The sequence below is a fragment of the Dermochelys coriacea genome, chromosome 6 (genome assembly GCF_009764565.3).
Source record: "Dermochelys coriacea isolate rDerCor1 chromosome 6, rDerCor1.pri.v4, whole genome shotgun sequence".
Taxonomy (NCBI): domain Eukaryota; kingdom Metazoa; phylum Chordata; order Testudines; family Dermochelyidae; genus Dermochelys; species Dermochelys coriacea.
The window spans coordinates 7,798,995-7,814,173 of record NC_050073.1 but is presented as its reverse complement, the minus strand read 5'-3'; the positions used below and the strand labels follow the sequence as shown (position 1 = coordinate 7,814,173).

Genomic DNA, 15,179 nt, shown 5'->3' with positions numbered 1-15,179 from the left:
AGATCAAAAGAAATTGGACTGTGAATTGCATATCCATCAATACATTTATCATTCTGCCAAGCCTGTTTTAACCTTCTTTCTTGCAATTGATATTTGTAATATATTTTTATTTATTTTGTTCCCTCCCCCCCAAGTTATTTTCTGCCCTCTTCCTTTTGTTGGTTTTTCCCCTTTTTCTTTTTTTCTTTCTTTCTTTTTTTAATATTCTACAATAAAGTTTTCTATTGGATAGAGCCGGGTCCCTCATTGATGTCTGCTTCCCATTGGAGCTTTGCAGAAACTGACATCACTTAGGGGAAGAGGGGTTGGGTGTTGGGCTTGGTTGGAAAGCTTAGTTTGTTACTATCAACCCCGCCAGCTTGTCTTTGGCTGGATCGGGTGCAACTTCCATTTTAGGTGTTGGATCTGAAAGAGGAGGCGAGGGGAAAAAAAAGCCAGAAAGGAAGAAACAGCAGCAGATCCCAGAGGAGAAAGAGGTGGAGAAAAAAAATCACTACATTGGCTGCTTTGCTTTTTTTTTTTTTTTAAACACCACCACATTTTGGCAGGGTTTTGCCAAATGTTTTGCCTCTTAGATTTCCTTTAGAGATTTGTTGGAAAAGTCCACGTTAGAGTTTTGGGCGTGTGTGTGTGTTTGCAAAGGGACCGTAAAAAGGGTCTCACGTAGGGAAATTTTTGCTGGAGACTGACATTGGCATCCTGAGAGATTAGAAGGGAAGTTATAGGGCAGAGGAACAGCCACACAACTTTATTTATTTTTGGTTTTATTTCTTCCCCCGTTACTGAAAAAAAACAAACAAACAAACCCACAAGGAGAAGAAGCAAACTTATAGATCTCGCCACTGCAGCTCCTGAGAAGGGAGAAAGCCAGGGTAAGAATCGTGTGGTTTTTTTGTTTTGGGGTTGTTTTTTTTTTGTGAATTCATCTCATCTCTTGTTTTTACTTTACATCTCTTGTTGTTCACTTTGGATTTTTGTTCCTTTTGTACTGCAAACTAACAACTTCTCCTGGGCTGAGTTGCTGGGAAGCTGTTGTTTTTTGTGGTGTCTTCTCTGCAGGCTGGGGGAGGAATGTGATTGGGTTTGGAAAGTGGGTTTTTGGTTTTATTTGCGCCCTTTAAGATTTTTTGGGAAACTGAGTTGTAAGGAGGTTTTTGTAGTTGATAAAGTATTTTTATTAAACTATTCTGGTTGGGAGTGTTGCGGCCTAATCTCTGTGTCTCGGATCCACACTTTCTACTTGGGTGGATCCCATTTTTTCCCCCAGGTGCAGTTGGGTGGGAACCTTTCACCTTTTAGTCTTCTAAAAAGAATCCATGTTGAGCTAGAACCTCTTTTTTTAATGCTTAATTGGGGTGGTGGTGCTTAAAAAGATTTGGAAAAGGGATATTTTTCACAGATTCTAAGTTCTAATCAACAAGTTGAAGTGGGTGGGAATTACTTCGTCTTAAAGCCTCTATTAAGTGTGGAAATCTAAACCAGGTCCACGTTTTACACCTGATACTTTGCTTATATTAAAACTTACTGGAAGAAAGCAAAATTAAAAAAGGCTTTAAGCAAACTTATTTTGAAGCAGTACTTTAGGAACTCCGAGTCTAATAGACTTGTATTGTACTTTTTTTTTTTAAGTTGTTTCCCTGTAACTTTCCTTAGACTCTTACGTTTAGTCTCTTGGAAGTGTGTTGAGGATTGGGGTTTCTAGACGCTACTAAGAAAGTACTTATGTAGCCAGTTCACTGGGAACTAGGATGTTGGGCTAGTTTCTAGTCCTAAGAGTCGTCATCTGTAAGCTTAACTCCTCCATTCAAAACAAAACAAAAAAGGCTGGAATTCGATACGGCACTAATTGCAACAAAACTGGGCAGAGAAACCGTCTGTGCTGCTGTTTAAAATTATTATAGGAAGTCTAATTTGTCTCCTAAGCATACTTTTAAAAACATACTTTCTCTTCTCTTTCCCTCACTTTGCTGTGCACAGATTGCAATGTCTTGTTTATATTTAAGGTTCTTGTGGCCAGTGATCCTGGCGGAATTTTCCAGGTGGGGAAAAAAGCAGCAAGCAGTCTAGTTTCTGGAAACTTGTTAGGACCTATGCCCTGCATCTAAGCACCTGTCTCTCTTCTCACCTCACCTGAGGTTTTGGTCTTGGGTGCATCAGAGCAAGAAAAGAGGGTGTTCTATTTAGAGAGTGGCTAGAGGACAGGTTTGGAAATGGTCTGTGGGTTTCAGTGATGTTCTATTTAGTACCTCTCATAATTCTTCTCTCCCCACTCCTTCCCTATCTGGATTATAAAGGCTTGGTGTAAGAGGGTAGCTGCTGTGAACAACTCATGGTGTTGGCTGTAGTAGCCTTTCACAGCCAGGGAGCCCAGAGGAAGTGCTCTGACAGCTGGTGAAAGAACACAGGGACTTCTAAAAGTAGATTCGGAATGACTTGATGTCTCTGGTGGGTGGCCGTGAGTGGTGTGACTCTGTGCTGGTACTTCCCACCCCCAAAGCTGATTGCAATACCTTGTTCCTATGATCAGTCTTATGGCCTTGGACTCACTTATTACCTTACAGCATTGTCTAACCCCCTCATCCTTCTCCTCTCATGCTAGGAGTTACGTTGGCTGGTTTCTGGGGTGTCTGAGATTTGAGCGAAGCGTGTAACCTTGACCTCTCGTTCCAAAGCCCCCCTCTCCCCCCCCCAAAAAAGAAAGAAAAGTTGCCTTTCTGTGCTAACCTCCTAATTGTCACATGGAGCATTTCCCTTTGGACAGGCGTTTAATGTTGGAGTAAGGGGTGACTAGCATTGCAAATGGTATCCTGCTCTTTCCCTCGGCAACATAGTTCCCTTTGTTAAAGTAAGGGAAATTGTTTATGTGTGTTAGAAGCAGGGAGTATTTTGGGTGTGCAGGCCTTTCCTGGGGGCAGGGGGGTATCTGGGCCCAAGGTTATGTGCTGTGATGCCTCCCTAAGATTTTGGCCTGTGGAAGGGGAGGAAGAGTTGGGAATTGGGATTAGGTGTGTGTGAGGGACCCTATGCAGACTAGACTAAAGCTGGCCAGGGCAGATCTCAAACTGTTACCTCTTCCTAGACTCTCCTGTTATCTAATTTGCCTCCTCCTTTGTTCTTGCAGGGAAAGGACTGTGCCTCTAGGGAGGGTGAAAACTGCTAGGTGGAGCCCATCTAGCGCCAACCCCCCCAAAAAATAACCCACAACCCCCACAGACTCCTGGTAATGTGGCAATTTATTTATTATAATAATAATAAAATCCTTTTTCTCTGGCTCAGTCTAACCAGTGACATTGAAATGTCTCCAGTAAAGGAAAAATCCCACAGCAGCCCACTCCCAGGGGTGCTGGGTGCAGCTGGCTATGTTTTTTTTTCCCTCGTATCGGAGGGATAGCTGTTAGTCTGTATCCACAAAAATAACGAGTCCAGTAACACCTTAAAGACTGTTAGTTAGACTCATTGTTTTTTTTCCTGCTTTCATTGGCAGCTCTCGTCAAATAACAGTGCATCTCTTTCCTCCCTACCCTGCCCCTTCTGTGCCTCTTGTTCTGAGGGACTGCTGCCATTTATCTTACAAAGTCCTGTTATAGAATTGGGGCTGTCGTGTTTGTTTGTTTTTTTTTTTTTTAAAGTGTGGGGCGGGGAAGTAGTCTTGAAGGGATTCTGTCTCTTAGGTATTTATATGGCCCCGATCACCATATATCTGAGCCTCTTACAGTTTTCAATGTATTTTTTTTCCCATTCTCAGCCCCCCAGTGAGGTATGGCAGTGCTGTTCTCCCTATTTTACAGAGTCTCTCTGTGCCTCAGCTTCCTAAGTCAATGGCAGAGCAGGGACTTGAATCCTGGCCTTCAAAATCTCAGGCTTGTGCTCTACCCACAGGACCATCCTTCCCTTCCAGGAAGGAGTCTGCTGAATCCTGGCACCTCAAGGGACCGACAATCGGGCTCGATAATGTCATGAATTCCATGGGTTCCTTAATAGTAGGATAGAGGTCTTGAACGCTTTTTCCATCCCCCTCTCTTGCTTTGCTTGTAGTTTTTTGGCTGTTGATAGGATGGAGCATCACTGGGCACCTCACTGAGCCCAACTGGAAGCGGGATTCTTGGATCCTTTCTGTGCTTCCCATTCATCACTTGGAACAGGACTAGATGTGGCTGTAATAATACTTAGCCTTTCCCTAGTGTCTTCCATCTGAGACACTCAAAGCATTTTAGAGACACTAAACTTAGTCTCAGCCCCTCCTCAGTGGCAAGAAAACATGATTGTCCCAAATTTACTGATGGAGAAACTTTGAAGTACAGTGATTTCACCAAGATCACGTGGTGAGGTGGTGGCAGAGCTGGGAACAGGTTCTGTGGGTCTTGAATTCCAGTCCCTTCTAACTATAGGAATATACATTTTCTGTATTGTCCTTTCCTTCAGCTCCCCAAAGAAGTTACTGCTTGCCTATTTATGGTGGAGCAGGGAATTAGAACTGATGCAGACTCTAGTTTTCAAGTCCACTTTCAAATTCAGACTGGGCACAAAGATGAACTTGGGGCTCATCCTGTTCATTTCACCCCCCTGCTCCCCAATGCACATGGTTGTGTACATAGCCAAACCACAAAACCTGGTGTAACCAGCTTTCTGCTCAGAGGCACAAGTCTGGAATAGCAAAGGTTGATGCAAGGCAGAACTGAGGTGCATTGAAAGAACTGTTGGTGGGTGAGATAGGAGCTGGACTGGAATAACAGGAGTGCTTTAGGGAAGAGTGGGGAAGCCGGCATGCTATATGCCCTGCATAAAGAGCTGGTTCTAAGCAGATAGCAAAGTAGAGGAGACTGTCACAAATACGGTTTGCTCACATGCTTAAAAGCAGTTTTGAAGCTTGTTGTCCTCAATGTCTGATTGAACTTGGTTGGGACCCTGTGCATGCAGATGACTGACCTTTCCTTGTGCAGTGCGTTCTTGTGGAAATCTTACAAGGAGCCTTTCTGGAAGTGTAGAAAGAGGAAAACAACTGGCTTGGTGTGTGCTGGACAACTTTGCTTGATTCATGCAGATTTTCTATGATATGACTAGCTGCCTCCCTTCTGGCTCTGATGCTAGGCCTGGATGCTCTTGGCACAGTTGCTGTGGAGCTCAGGAAGCTTGATCTAGAGGACAGGGCTCAGTCATGAGATTCAAGTTTTATTTCTGGCTCTGTGCAGTCTACCCTAAGGGAAAATGAGGCACAATCTGGAAAAGAGGAGTAGCTCCCTACTTTGTGGGGGTTGTGAGGTTTAACTCAATGTAAGTATAGTACTTTAAGATCTTTGGACAATAAGTACCATTTGTGGGTGCATCAGTAGATGTGAAGCTCGATGGCTTCAGTGAGCCTTTATCCTGGAAGAAAATGACATCCTTTCCCATATAATTTCTTTAACAGCCTCAATTGCTAACAGTGATAGATGGAATCAGCTAGCAGTTTGGGTTTCTAAATGTACAGGTATGTTCTAATGAGATGATAAAACTCAAACCCATTGGCTAAAATGGGTAGCCTCAGTTGTTCTGTGAAACCGCTCTGTGCCTTTCATAGGGCTTGACTCTCTGAGGTACTCAACTATGGCTTGGAGGACAAGAATGTTTTCTGTAAGCATAATGCTATTGAAAAGGTCTGGATTTATAGTCCCTTATAACTAAAGTCTTCTGGATCCACACGGCAGACACAGGCCTGGCATAGCAGTAAAAGCTTCTGCCTTTGTGTCTCGATTCTGGGCTTAGAGTGGACAATCCCCCTTCACATGTAGGGCCCAGCTAGTCCTTGGTTAGAAGACCCACAACAACTGGGGCAATGGTGACCAGTTTGTGTGGACACCTGTCTCACTAGGATATGGGCTGACTCCCACCTGCTTTCACATAGGCCACCAATGTCTACTTTCAGCCATTGCCAGATTGGAATCAGAGCTCCAACAGACTTTTTTGGCCTCTTCCCACAGTGATTCACTTGAAAGTAGTGGTTCAGTGAAGACAGTTGATGTTTCTATTGAATTTTGCTGCCAGGGAGACTTGTCCTGAGTAGAATTGTTGATCTTGTTAACCAAAGCATTTACTAAGTTTCTTGTGTTCCCTTGTGACTGTGTGTTTTGGGTGGGGACAAGGCCTGGGGTTAGATGTGGTTATTGACACCACATGGTGGTCAAATCTTGGACAACAGCTTTCGGTTCCTCTTAAAGGAAGAGATGAATTTCCCCATTGGTGATATCACTTCTTATTTAGTGGTCTGTATCAAACCACACAACGAAGAGGGAGGGACTGAGGGGGTGGCTGTAGAGGAAGAGAATGGTTGCTTGTGCTCCTTAATTATCAGGCAGTGTGCCAGGAGAGAGGAAGAGACATTTGAGCTTTTAATGGGGTGCCATCTGTGCTCCCACCCTTGCCCTTGAGCAAGGAATAGGGACAGGTCTGTACCCTGATGCTCACAGTGGAAATTCTGGGTGTGAACCTTGGAAGCCAAATGTGACCTTGGTCTTTGACCTCTTAGGTCTGGTCTCAACCTAAAACTTAGGCTGACCTAGCTATGTCACTTGTGGGTGTGTGTGTAAGTAAAAATTCACTCCTCCTGAGAAACCGTAGCTAAGCCAACCTGAACCCCAGTGTAGATACCACTAGGTTGATGGAGGAACAGCCTTTCGAGGTGGTGGATTTACTACAGTGATGGAAGAGGTTTTTCCATTGGTGTAGCAAGTGTCTGTGCTACAGCAGTGCTGTTGTGAGCACTTGTATGTAGACCTACAAACTAAGGGTATATCTGTCTGAGCAAGAATGATGGGAGGTATCCCTTCCCTGCTCTTATGGTTGTCTTGGTCGTGTAGGCAGATCTGGCTCCAACACTGTCCCCCTCATGCTGTTAAAAACAACTGTTAACCATATCCTCCACCATGATGGCTGATGTAGAGGGTCCTGTGTTGGCAGACCCTCCTTGGTGCAGAAACTCTTGCTGCTTGTGTAGCAAAGACTGGAGTGGTGGTGTAGCAGAGCCTTGAAGATGGTGTGATGGACATACCAGAGCAGGGAAAGAATAGCCTCTCCTCCGGCAACTAGAGCAGTCTGGCAAAACTTGGGAATTAGAGGGATATCTGGGGTTTCCCTGAGAAGGTAGCGCACTAGGAAACCAAGCAGCATTTGCCAAAGCTGCAGTGAGACTGTCTTTGCACCTCTTTTAAAATGGCTGTTAATGTTCCAGGATAGGTGGTAAACTGTATCCAGTGGACTTAATTTGGAAGCCCACATGTTGGGATGGGAAATGGGGGATGTTGGTATCAGTCCATTGGCTAAACACGTTTGGACAAGACTTATCTCCATCTCTTCTTTCCCAGCCCTGGCTGCTCTACCTCTAATAGCAGCAACACCCATTGTAGCAAACCCTGCTCAAAGTTCACTGGCTTCCCTCCACCAGCAAATCCTGGCTGTAGGAATCTGGAAGTCTGATTGAAGTCTGCTGGCATATATCATTCCCTAGCATGCTCTTTCAACAGGCAGCTATTTCATAAAAGTTGGGGTTGGGAAGAAATGGCATGGACACCACTTCTCTGCCCACTTCCTTCCCTTCAGATTTCTCTTCTGCTTCTTGTGGCTGTCGCAACTCAGAAGGGTTATTGTGAACAGATACCACATGCTTTAGGAGCTGGTGTTTGGCTCTCCACCCCCCAGAGCTTAGGTGGCCTATAGTAGAGGAGCTGTGAGTGGCCCAGGAATACACTAACAACATGGAGGCTGAATTTCCCATCCTGAATAGGAGCAGGAAAGTGTCTCTAACCCCAGAACTTTGGAGGATTCTTCACCAACCTCCATCTCGCACTGCTTTCCGTCTAATCCTTGGGGGTCTCTAATCAATGGAGATTTCAGAGTAGCAGCCATGTTAGTCTGTATTCTCAAAAAAGAAAAGGAGTACTTGTGGCACCTTAGAGACTAACTAATTTATTAAAGCATAAGCTTTCGTGAGCTACAGCTCACTTCATGGGATGCATTTGGATGCATCCGATGAAGTGAGCTGTAGCTCACGAAAGCTTATGCTCAAATAAATTTTAGTCTCTAAGGTGCCACAAGTACTTCTAATCAATGCAGGGGCAAAACAAATCTTGTTGCTCCTTGATGAGACTCTTGTCTCATATTGAACTCTTAACTGGGGAACCTCTGCACCCTGTCCTCTCCTCCACTGCTATCCCTACTCCTTTCCTCTTAGCTGAGGGCTCTAAGAGAAAAGTGGGTTATCTCAGCCAGAACGACACTGTATGGATAACTTCTGCAGGTGGGTGGGGTCACATCAACCTGAGAAAATACATAACTGCAAAGGCCTCTTTCCTTCACTAGATCAGTAGTTCACTGATCTCGTTTGCATGTTTCTGGCATACCCCTGCCCTGTAGGAGGAGTACATTCCTCAGAGCGTGTTGCTGCATGCAAAGCTGCTGCTACTACCTAGCTATGTGATGTCAGACAGGTTGATTTTTGTCTACGGGGTAAGGGGGAGGGTGAAGTGAGTGACACTTTCCTTTTATGAACTAAAATCCCATATCAGGGGGCCACTCCCTGGAGGGATTCTCTGATGTGGAAACAGGCTTGGACCCCAAGCCCCATCTCCTTTGAATGCTCCCTCTTGTCACTTTAATTACCAATGTCCTGTTACTAGATGTGGTCCTTGGGAGATTACATCAGAGTGACAACAAACAGGAAACCTTCTCTCCCTCCCTCCCCTGAAGCCTCACCCTGTTTCTGTATCCAGTAAATGGCCTGGTTGGAAGGCCACTCTGCTGGTGCACAAACACCTGCTCTGTGGCCAGTCTGAGAAGGGCTCCCCTCTGTGTGCAAAACAGGAGATGTGGCTACAAGCCAGGTGGGGAGAGGGTGGAAGGAGGAGGGTCTTCATTGTACTCTTGCTCCCCAGATTTACGCTGTCGGGAACAACCATAGGCATTCACTTCTAGCAGCTGATCAGCATCCTAGGTTACAACTACTAGTGCCAGGTTTCAGAGTAGCAGCCATGTTAGTCTGTATTCGCAAAAAGAAAAGGAGTACTTGTGGCATCTTAGAGACTAACAAATTTATTAGAGCATAAGCTTTCGTGAGCTACAGCTCACTTCATCGGATGCATTTCTACTAGTGCTTCACTGCTAGTATTTCCTACAATGCCTAATGTGGGATTTCTCCTCCCTTCTCTGCCTCCCCCTCCCTTCCACCGGGTGCTTGTGAGGTTAAGTGGGAGGTGTCACCAAAACTGGGGTCATCCACCAATGATGATTGGACATGAGGGGCTGCACACCTGAAAGATTCTTTTAGCTTCAATAAAGTGAGAGGTTTAAGGAGGCCAGTAGTAGGTGGAAGTGGGACATGCACTCCCCACTTGTGAGTAACTCCAGTGACATACCGTGGCACTAAAACCATGTGGGAGCATGGTGCTGGAGAGGATACTCCTGTTTCAGGTGTGAGTGCACTGCTCTAGCACTGCAAGGTGGCTATTTAGTGTGCCCTTTGGAGAGGGGACATTCTCCAGTAGGAGGAGGTGGTCTTGTCTGGCTGCCCATTGTTCTGAGGGGACGGGTGGAGAGTTGACCCTTTTTGTTGGCACTTGATGTAGTGGGTGAATTAAACCACTCTTGTTCCTTCTCCCTTTGTGCAGATACCTTGTGGCAGAGATGGCATTGTCTGTGTTGCAGCCTTGGTTTATAGTTCAATGTCTGTCTCCCCATTGGTTCCAGGGAGTCTCCTCTCTGCACTTTGGGGGATGCAGGGAGCAGCACTTGGCAGGACGTTGTGTTTTGTGCCTTTCCTTTCCCGCAAAGTTCTATGTCACTTCTGTCTGATCAGGAAATATTGGTTTCCTTCCCTTCTGCCTCCACAGAGGGCAGGGAAAGCTGTTGGGTGTGGGGTGGGGTGGGCGGGGGATAGAGGGGAAGGGTTAGGGTTAGGGATGGGGGAGGGGATATACAGATGAAGTGCTGGAGAAAGATGTTGGAGCAACGGCCCATGGACAATGGAAGTCCTCCAGCTTTGCTGTGTGCCCTGGGGCAGCTAGAGGTAGGGCAGTGCCAATGCTGTTGGAGGGATGGGAAGCTCTCTACCCTGTTTGCACTGTACTTTTGTTCTCTAGCATTCATAATGATGCCATTCAGTCCTTATTTGACTAGGATAGACAGGTGCTGTGCAGGTCTCCTTCCCTCTGCTCTCATCTCAGTTTGCTGATGCACTTTAATCCTGACGTGTGGCATCCTGTTATTCCAGTCCTCGTCCTTGCTCACAGTCAGTTGCATACAATTGTGAGCTCTGATCTCAAATACTGTGCCAGATGATACATTCACCAAGACAGTTCCGTTTTTCATCTTCTCTATGGGAGGGGGTGTGTGAGTATAGGAGCAGTTGTGGATCTCGGCAGGACCCCAGGGTGGTGTGATATCTGGTAGTACATCCATGGTGTGAAGAGCTGTGAGTGCCCATTACAGCTCCATACCCTCAGGGGAAGGTGGCTACTGTTCCAAGTTGGTGAAGTGAATCTTCCCCTTTAGGGGTGATTCAGTCTTTGGCTCTCGTATCCTGCTCCTCCATTTGCTTTCCTTACCCAATTCTTTTTCATCAGGATTTCTAAATCTGTCTCTGAGCATGCGCACGTACACAGTTGGAACAAGGGGCATCCGATGAGGTCATGCTGAATTGAGCTAGGTTTCTTGTACCATCTCCTTCTCATACCCTGTGTGACTGGAGCTGTGAGTCAGCTTGTGAGCATACCTGAATGGGGGAGGGTAGGGAGGGGGAGGAGATTTGGCAACCCACAGAACATCCTTGCTTGTATCAAGCACAGCAGCATGGTTTGTGTGGAAGGCAATTACCACCTCACTGTGCAGATTCCCCCTTCCTGGAAATGCTGTATTAGACTGATTTCAGCAACTCCCTGCCCATCACTCCCACACAAAACATGACTTTAGCCTCTCTAAACCACCTGCCTGTTTGTTCAGAGTGGTGAAACAGGAGCTCAGTGAATTAACTGGCAGGGTTTCATTTGAGGAGATGAGGGATAGGCTCAGAGGAGGAGGTGCATGTCTGGGTGAGGGAATGGATAGAAATCAACTTTGGAAATTGTCTTATTTTTCCAGCTGCTCAGCAGTGGAGGGTGTCCCTCTGTGACTGAACTTTGTAAATGGAAAGTAAAACTGCAGGGCTTTCCGAGAGGATCAGTCATTCTTCAGTCAGGATGGTGGCAGAAACATGCTCCAATTCCTGCAACTGCTGTTCTTCTGGGATCTCACTTACGGTCCTAAGCTAAATCAAAGAAATTCAAAACCCCTTTTCTGGGTGTCTGATATGGACCTTAAAGGTAGACAGGAGCTATGGAAGCTTTGGTGTACAAGGGAGTTTGCCTATGCAGTGCCCCCTGCAAATCGACTCCCGATTCATCCTATTTCCCTGTGTGCCTTCACACGTTCTCTGATCCCTCATCATACCAGATGCAGGGTAGTCGTCCGTATGCAGGGTACAACAGTGGGTCAGATTATCTCTCCTGTGCTGCAGCACCTTATTCTGCCCCATAGCTGTGTGGATTCCCCTATGTCTGCAGCTGTGCTGTCAAAGAGAAAATGGCCTGAGCCCAGTAGGTGGGATGTGGGGAGCACAGAGGGTTGAAGACCAATGATCCCAAGTGAATGGGGCAGGAGTGAAGTCCATGCAACTTTGGCATCTGCCCACCAGCTGAATCACTTTCCCTTCTGGCTGCTTTGCTCAGACTTCCCATATTGTCCCCATGGCACAGTGCTAGGCGGCAGTTGTGACTGGCAGAGCTAGTCGTGGGATGTTGGTGCCATGGGGACATCTTGGTGCGTTCTGTCTGGTGACACTGCTTGTCCAGGTGCAGTCCCTCCACTGCAGATGTCCCTTAAACTAGACTGTCCTCATTAACTGGTATTTCCAGTGTGATATGCCACTAGTATTGCAGCATCTGTTGTGGGTCCTCTGCAGAAGAGTCTGCTGTAAATCCCCTCTTAGATGCTGTGGCTCTGCTAGCCCTTCCCATCTGCTGCACTCTTACTCTGTGTGAGAAGGCCACACTCCTGACTGGCATGGTGTTGTGTTGTCACCTGGGATCAGCCCTCCTTACCCCGAGGGACTTTGCTCCTTTGCAGCTGATAGGAGAGGCCTTATCTGTATGAACTTATGGGGCCTCTGTTTGCTGTAAAGTTGTGCTATAGAGGCTATGTGGACTTTCCTATTGAACATCTTTTGCGGGGTGGAGAGAGCAGGGAATGAAGGCAACGGACCATCCTAACCTGCAGGGAGATGAAAATGTTTTTTCAAGGCTGTAGGAGGAAAAGGGCTGAAGAGCCTCAAGGCTCCTCAGGGACAGGGTTCTGACCCAGAGCTGTGCTGGGAGGAGGGGTTGGAGTATGGGATTTGGGGTTTTAACTAGCTTATGTTCTCTGCTGTCTCATAAGGAGTCCCTGTAGGCACAGTGGCAGGAGCTGTTGAGCTGAACTGTAAATCTGTAACCTTCTCCCCGCCCCCAACCCCAGAGTCCCTGATTCTTCACCTGCTATGCCTGTTGTGAAATAGCCTCATCTCAGGCTGGCCCTAGGGGTGTGCGTGGGGGGGCAGTACAGTGGGGAGGGAAGGGCTGTTTTCCTTGACAGGGAGTTGCACTGGGCGAAGTGGGAGTTCTGGCTGGTGATTGGCGAATGGGCCACTCTGGAATGCTCTGGCCCATTTCCCAGAATCCAGCACTTTCTGTTTGTTTGTTTCTGAGCCCTAGGTCTGGTGCTACTGTGACAGGAAGTGGAAAAGCTGGGAGGGAGGGGGAGAGGGGAGATGTGTGCCTGTGAAATCCCTTTGTCCCCAGAGAGCAGCTCAGCCTCAGCTGCAAATTCCCACAGAGAAGAGAGCTGCCTTTGTGCTGCTAAAGTGTTTATAACATGTGAGACTCCTGTGCTGGGGTGGGGGCTGGGAGTGTGAATCTTGACATGGGTGCCCATGGTCTGCTATGTGGATCCTGCTATGCTTGGAAGAGAGGTTGGGGTGCATGGTTGCTGGGGTGGGGAGGGCAGGCAGCTCTGGGGTATCAATCCAGCACTCTAGTGTGTGGTTCCTGCTGGGACGTGGACCCTGGCATTAGTGTCCTGGTAAGTGGCTCAGATTTGAAGATGTATTCCACTGTGGTGGTTTAAGTAGAGGAGGAGCTGGCTGGCTGGATCTTGTGCAATGGGATCCACGTGCCCTCTAGGGGCTGGGGCTGGATCTGGCTTTACTGCAGAAGGGGGGAGCTGAGGCTAGTTCCTGTGGCTGTAATATCTAGAATGCAGTGGTTTGGCTCCTCAGAGCCACTTTTGGTATGGCACTACTCTTTCCTCTCGAAGTGGGGAGCTCTTAAGATACTCTGTTCCCAGCTGCATTGAGCCCTTAGGGAGGAGAAACAAGTAGCAGTTAAGCATAAAACCTGTGACAGGCTGCCCCGCCATAGTCAGTGGGGGCCCCCCTCCAATTCACTGCTGCATACCTACTCTCAAATCCGAATGTGGAGAGGAGTTTGCTCTCCGATCTCTGAGGGGAGTCAGGAAGTGCCTGCACAGGGATAATTCACCTCTGTCTAGACAGAAATGGAATAAATAACTTTTTTTTATTCTGCATTTTTTTTCTCCCACTCTGTATGGGTCCCCAGCTGTGCAGGGAATGGGGGCATCTCAGGCGTTTGCGTAGCTGAGCCCACAGCCTCTTGCCAAGGAGGGCAGCCCTTGAACACACACGCATACAAATCTGCTTTTGACTGCCAGAGAGGACAGCTGCCCTGGAGCCAGATTGCTGACATACCAGTGGAACAATCTTTTCCCTCTGTTCTGCTGCCGATCCGGCCTGGCTTCCTTCCCTTCTGCCAGCTCCACTTGGTTCTCTCTTCCCCCTGCAAGTCGAGAGGAGGTGTAACCGAGTTACAGCCTGGGCAGATCAGTGCTCATATTGTGCTACTGTTGCAATGGTGTTTCTGAGCAGGGTGGCTGAATTGTCTCGGTCTGGAGGGATAGGGAAATGAGGGCAGAGGAGAGATTTGTAGAAGCTTCATGAGGCATGAATGCAGAGGTTGAATTTCCTGGGTACCCCAATAGTGTGGGGGAATCTCCACTGTTACTCAGTGGGTCTCTTGTGTATCTAAAGCAAGGGTTCTCAGACTGGGGGTTGGGACCCCTAGAAGGTTGTGAGGGTATTACAAGGGGGGGAGGGTCATGAGCAGTCAGTCTCCATCCCAAACCCTGCTTTGCTTCCAGCATTTATAATGGTGTTAAATTAAAAACACCTTTTATATATTTATAAGGGGGGGTTGCACTCAGAGGCTTCCTATGTGAAAGGGGTCACCACTACAAAAGTTTGAGAACTACTGATCTAAAGGAATTTCTCCTCTGCAACAGAGATGGATTTAAGGACTTGCAGCAAACTGGCTCAAACTCTCCCATTCCACTTTCCACAGTCTCCCCTGAGAAGCAGAGATCTCCCGCTGGTCTAGTCATTTGTGATCTCTACTTCCAATTCCTTTCCTGACTGCTCAGTCCCCTGTGTGTAGAAACTTATCCTCCAGGCCTACTTAGGAAAGTAAAGTCTCATTCTTGAGTCTCTCTTGCTTGGGGGAGGAGGAGTTGCATCTATTTCCTCCTCCTCCCTTTTTTTTTTTTTAGCGCCAGCCCCCCCCCCCCCCCCATCTGGTTTGTAAGTGCCCTGCCTTTCTTATCTCTTCCTCCTTATCAGCCTCTCCTAGTTGCTGAGCCTTCCACATATAAGGTTAGGTGAGGCTGTGTGTTGGTGCAAGCAGGGATGCAGGTAACTCTCTCACAGGAGGCCTTCCTAATTTAGGTATGTAATCCTCACTTCTGGGAGGGGACAGGGAGTGGGGGAGAGGGAAGTAGCCAGACCATTTTGATATCATTGTGACTAGTTAGACCAGTCCTGTGTGTGTGTGACACACATGCTAGGGAGCAGCTTTTCTTTCAGTCCTAGGCCAGTGCTCTACTCAGCATGAGATGCACCTTGAATCAAGCCAGAGCCTCCTTGCTGAAGTGTGACTTATTCGAAGGAGGCTGGGCTCTGTGGCATTTGCATGAGTACATGGTGTCTAAAATGCCTGTATGTGGAGGATCCAGATCTCCCAGTGGGGAAGCAGTTGACTGGGGGGCATCAGGGAGTGCGAAGTCCACATTGTGTT

The 15,179-nt window shown here is 47.3% G+C and overlaps 1 protein-coding gene across 10 annotated transcripts in view; it reads left to right on the top strand.

Moving 5' to 3' along the window:
* The first annotated feature begins 261 nt into the window (after positions 1 to 261).
* Positions 262 to 15,179, top strand: part of CTNND1 (catenin delta 1) — a 59,968-nt gene continuing 45,050 nt past the window's right edge. For 2 of the 10 annotated variants that reach the window (XM_043516415.1, XM_043516413.1), the window contains exon 1: positions 262 to 872. The gene's annotated coding sequence lies outside the window, so the exon portion shown is untranslated. The remainder of the gene's footprint in view (positions 873 to 15,179) is intronic. The other 8 variants (XM_043516412.1, XM_038405543.2, XM_043516418.1 and 5 more) reach the window with 8 other exon arrangements.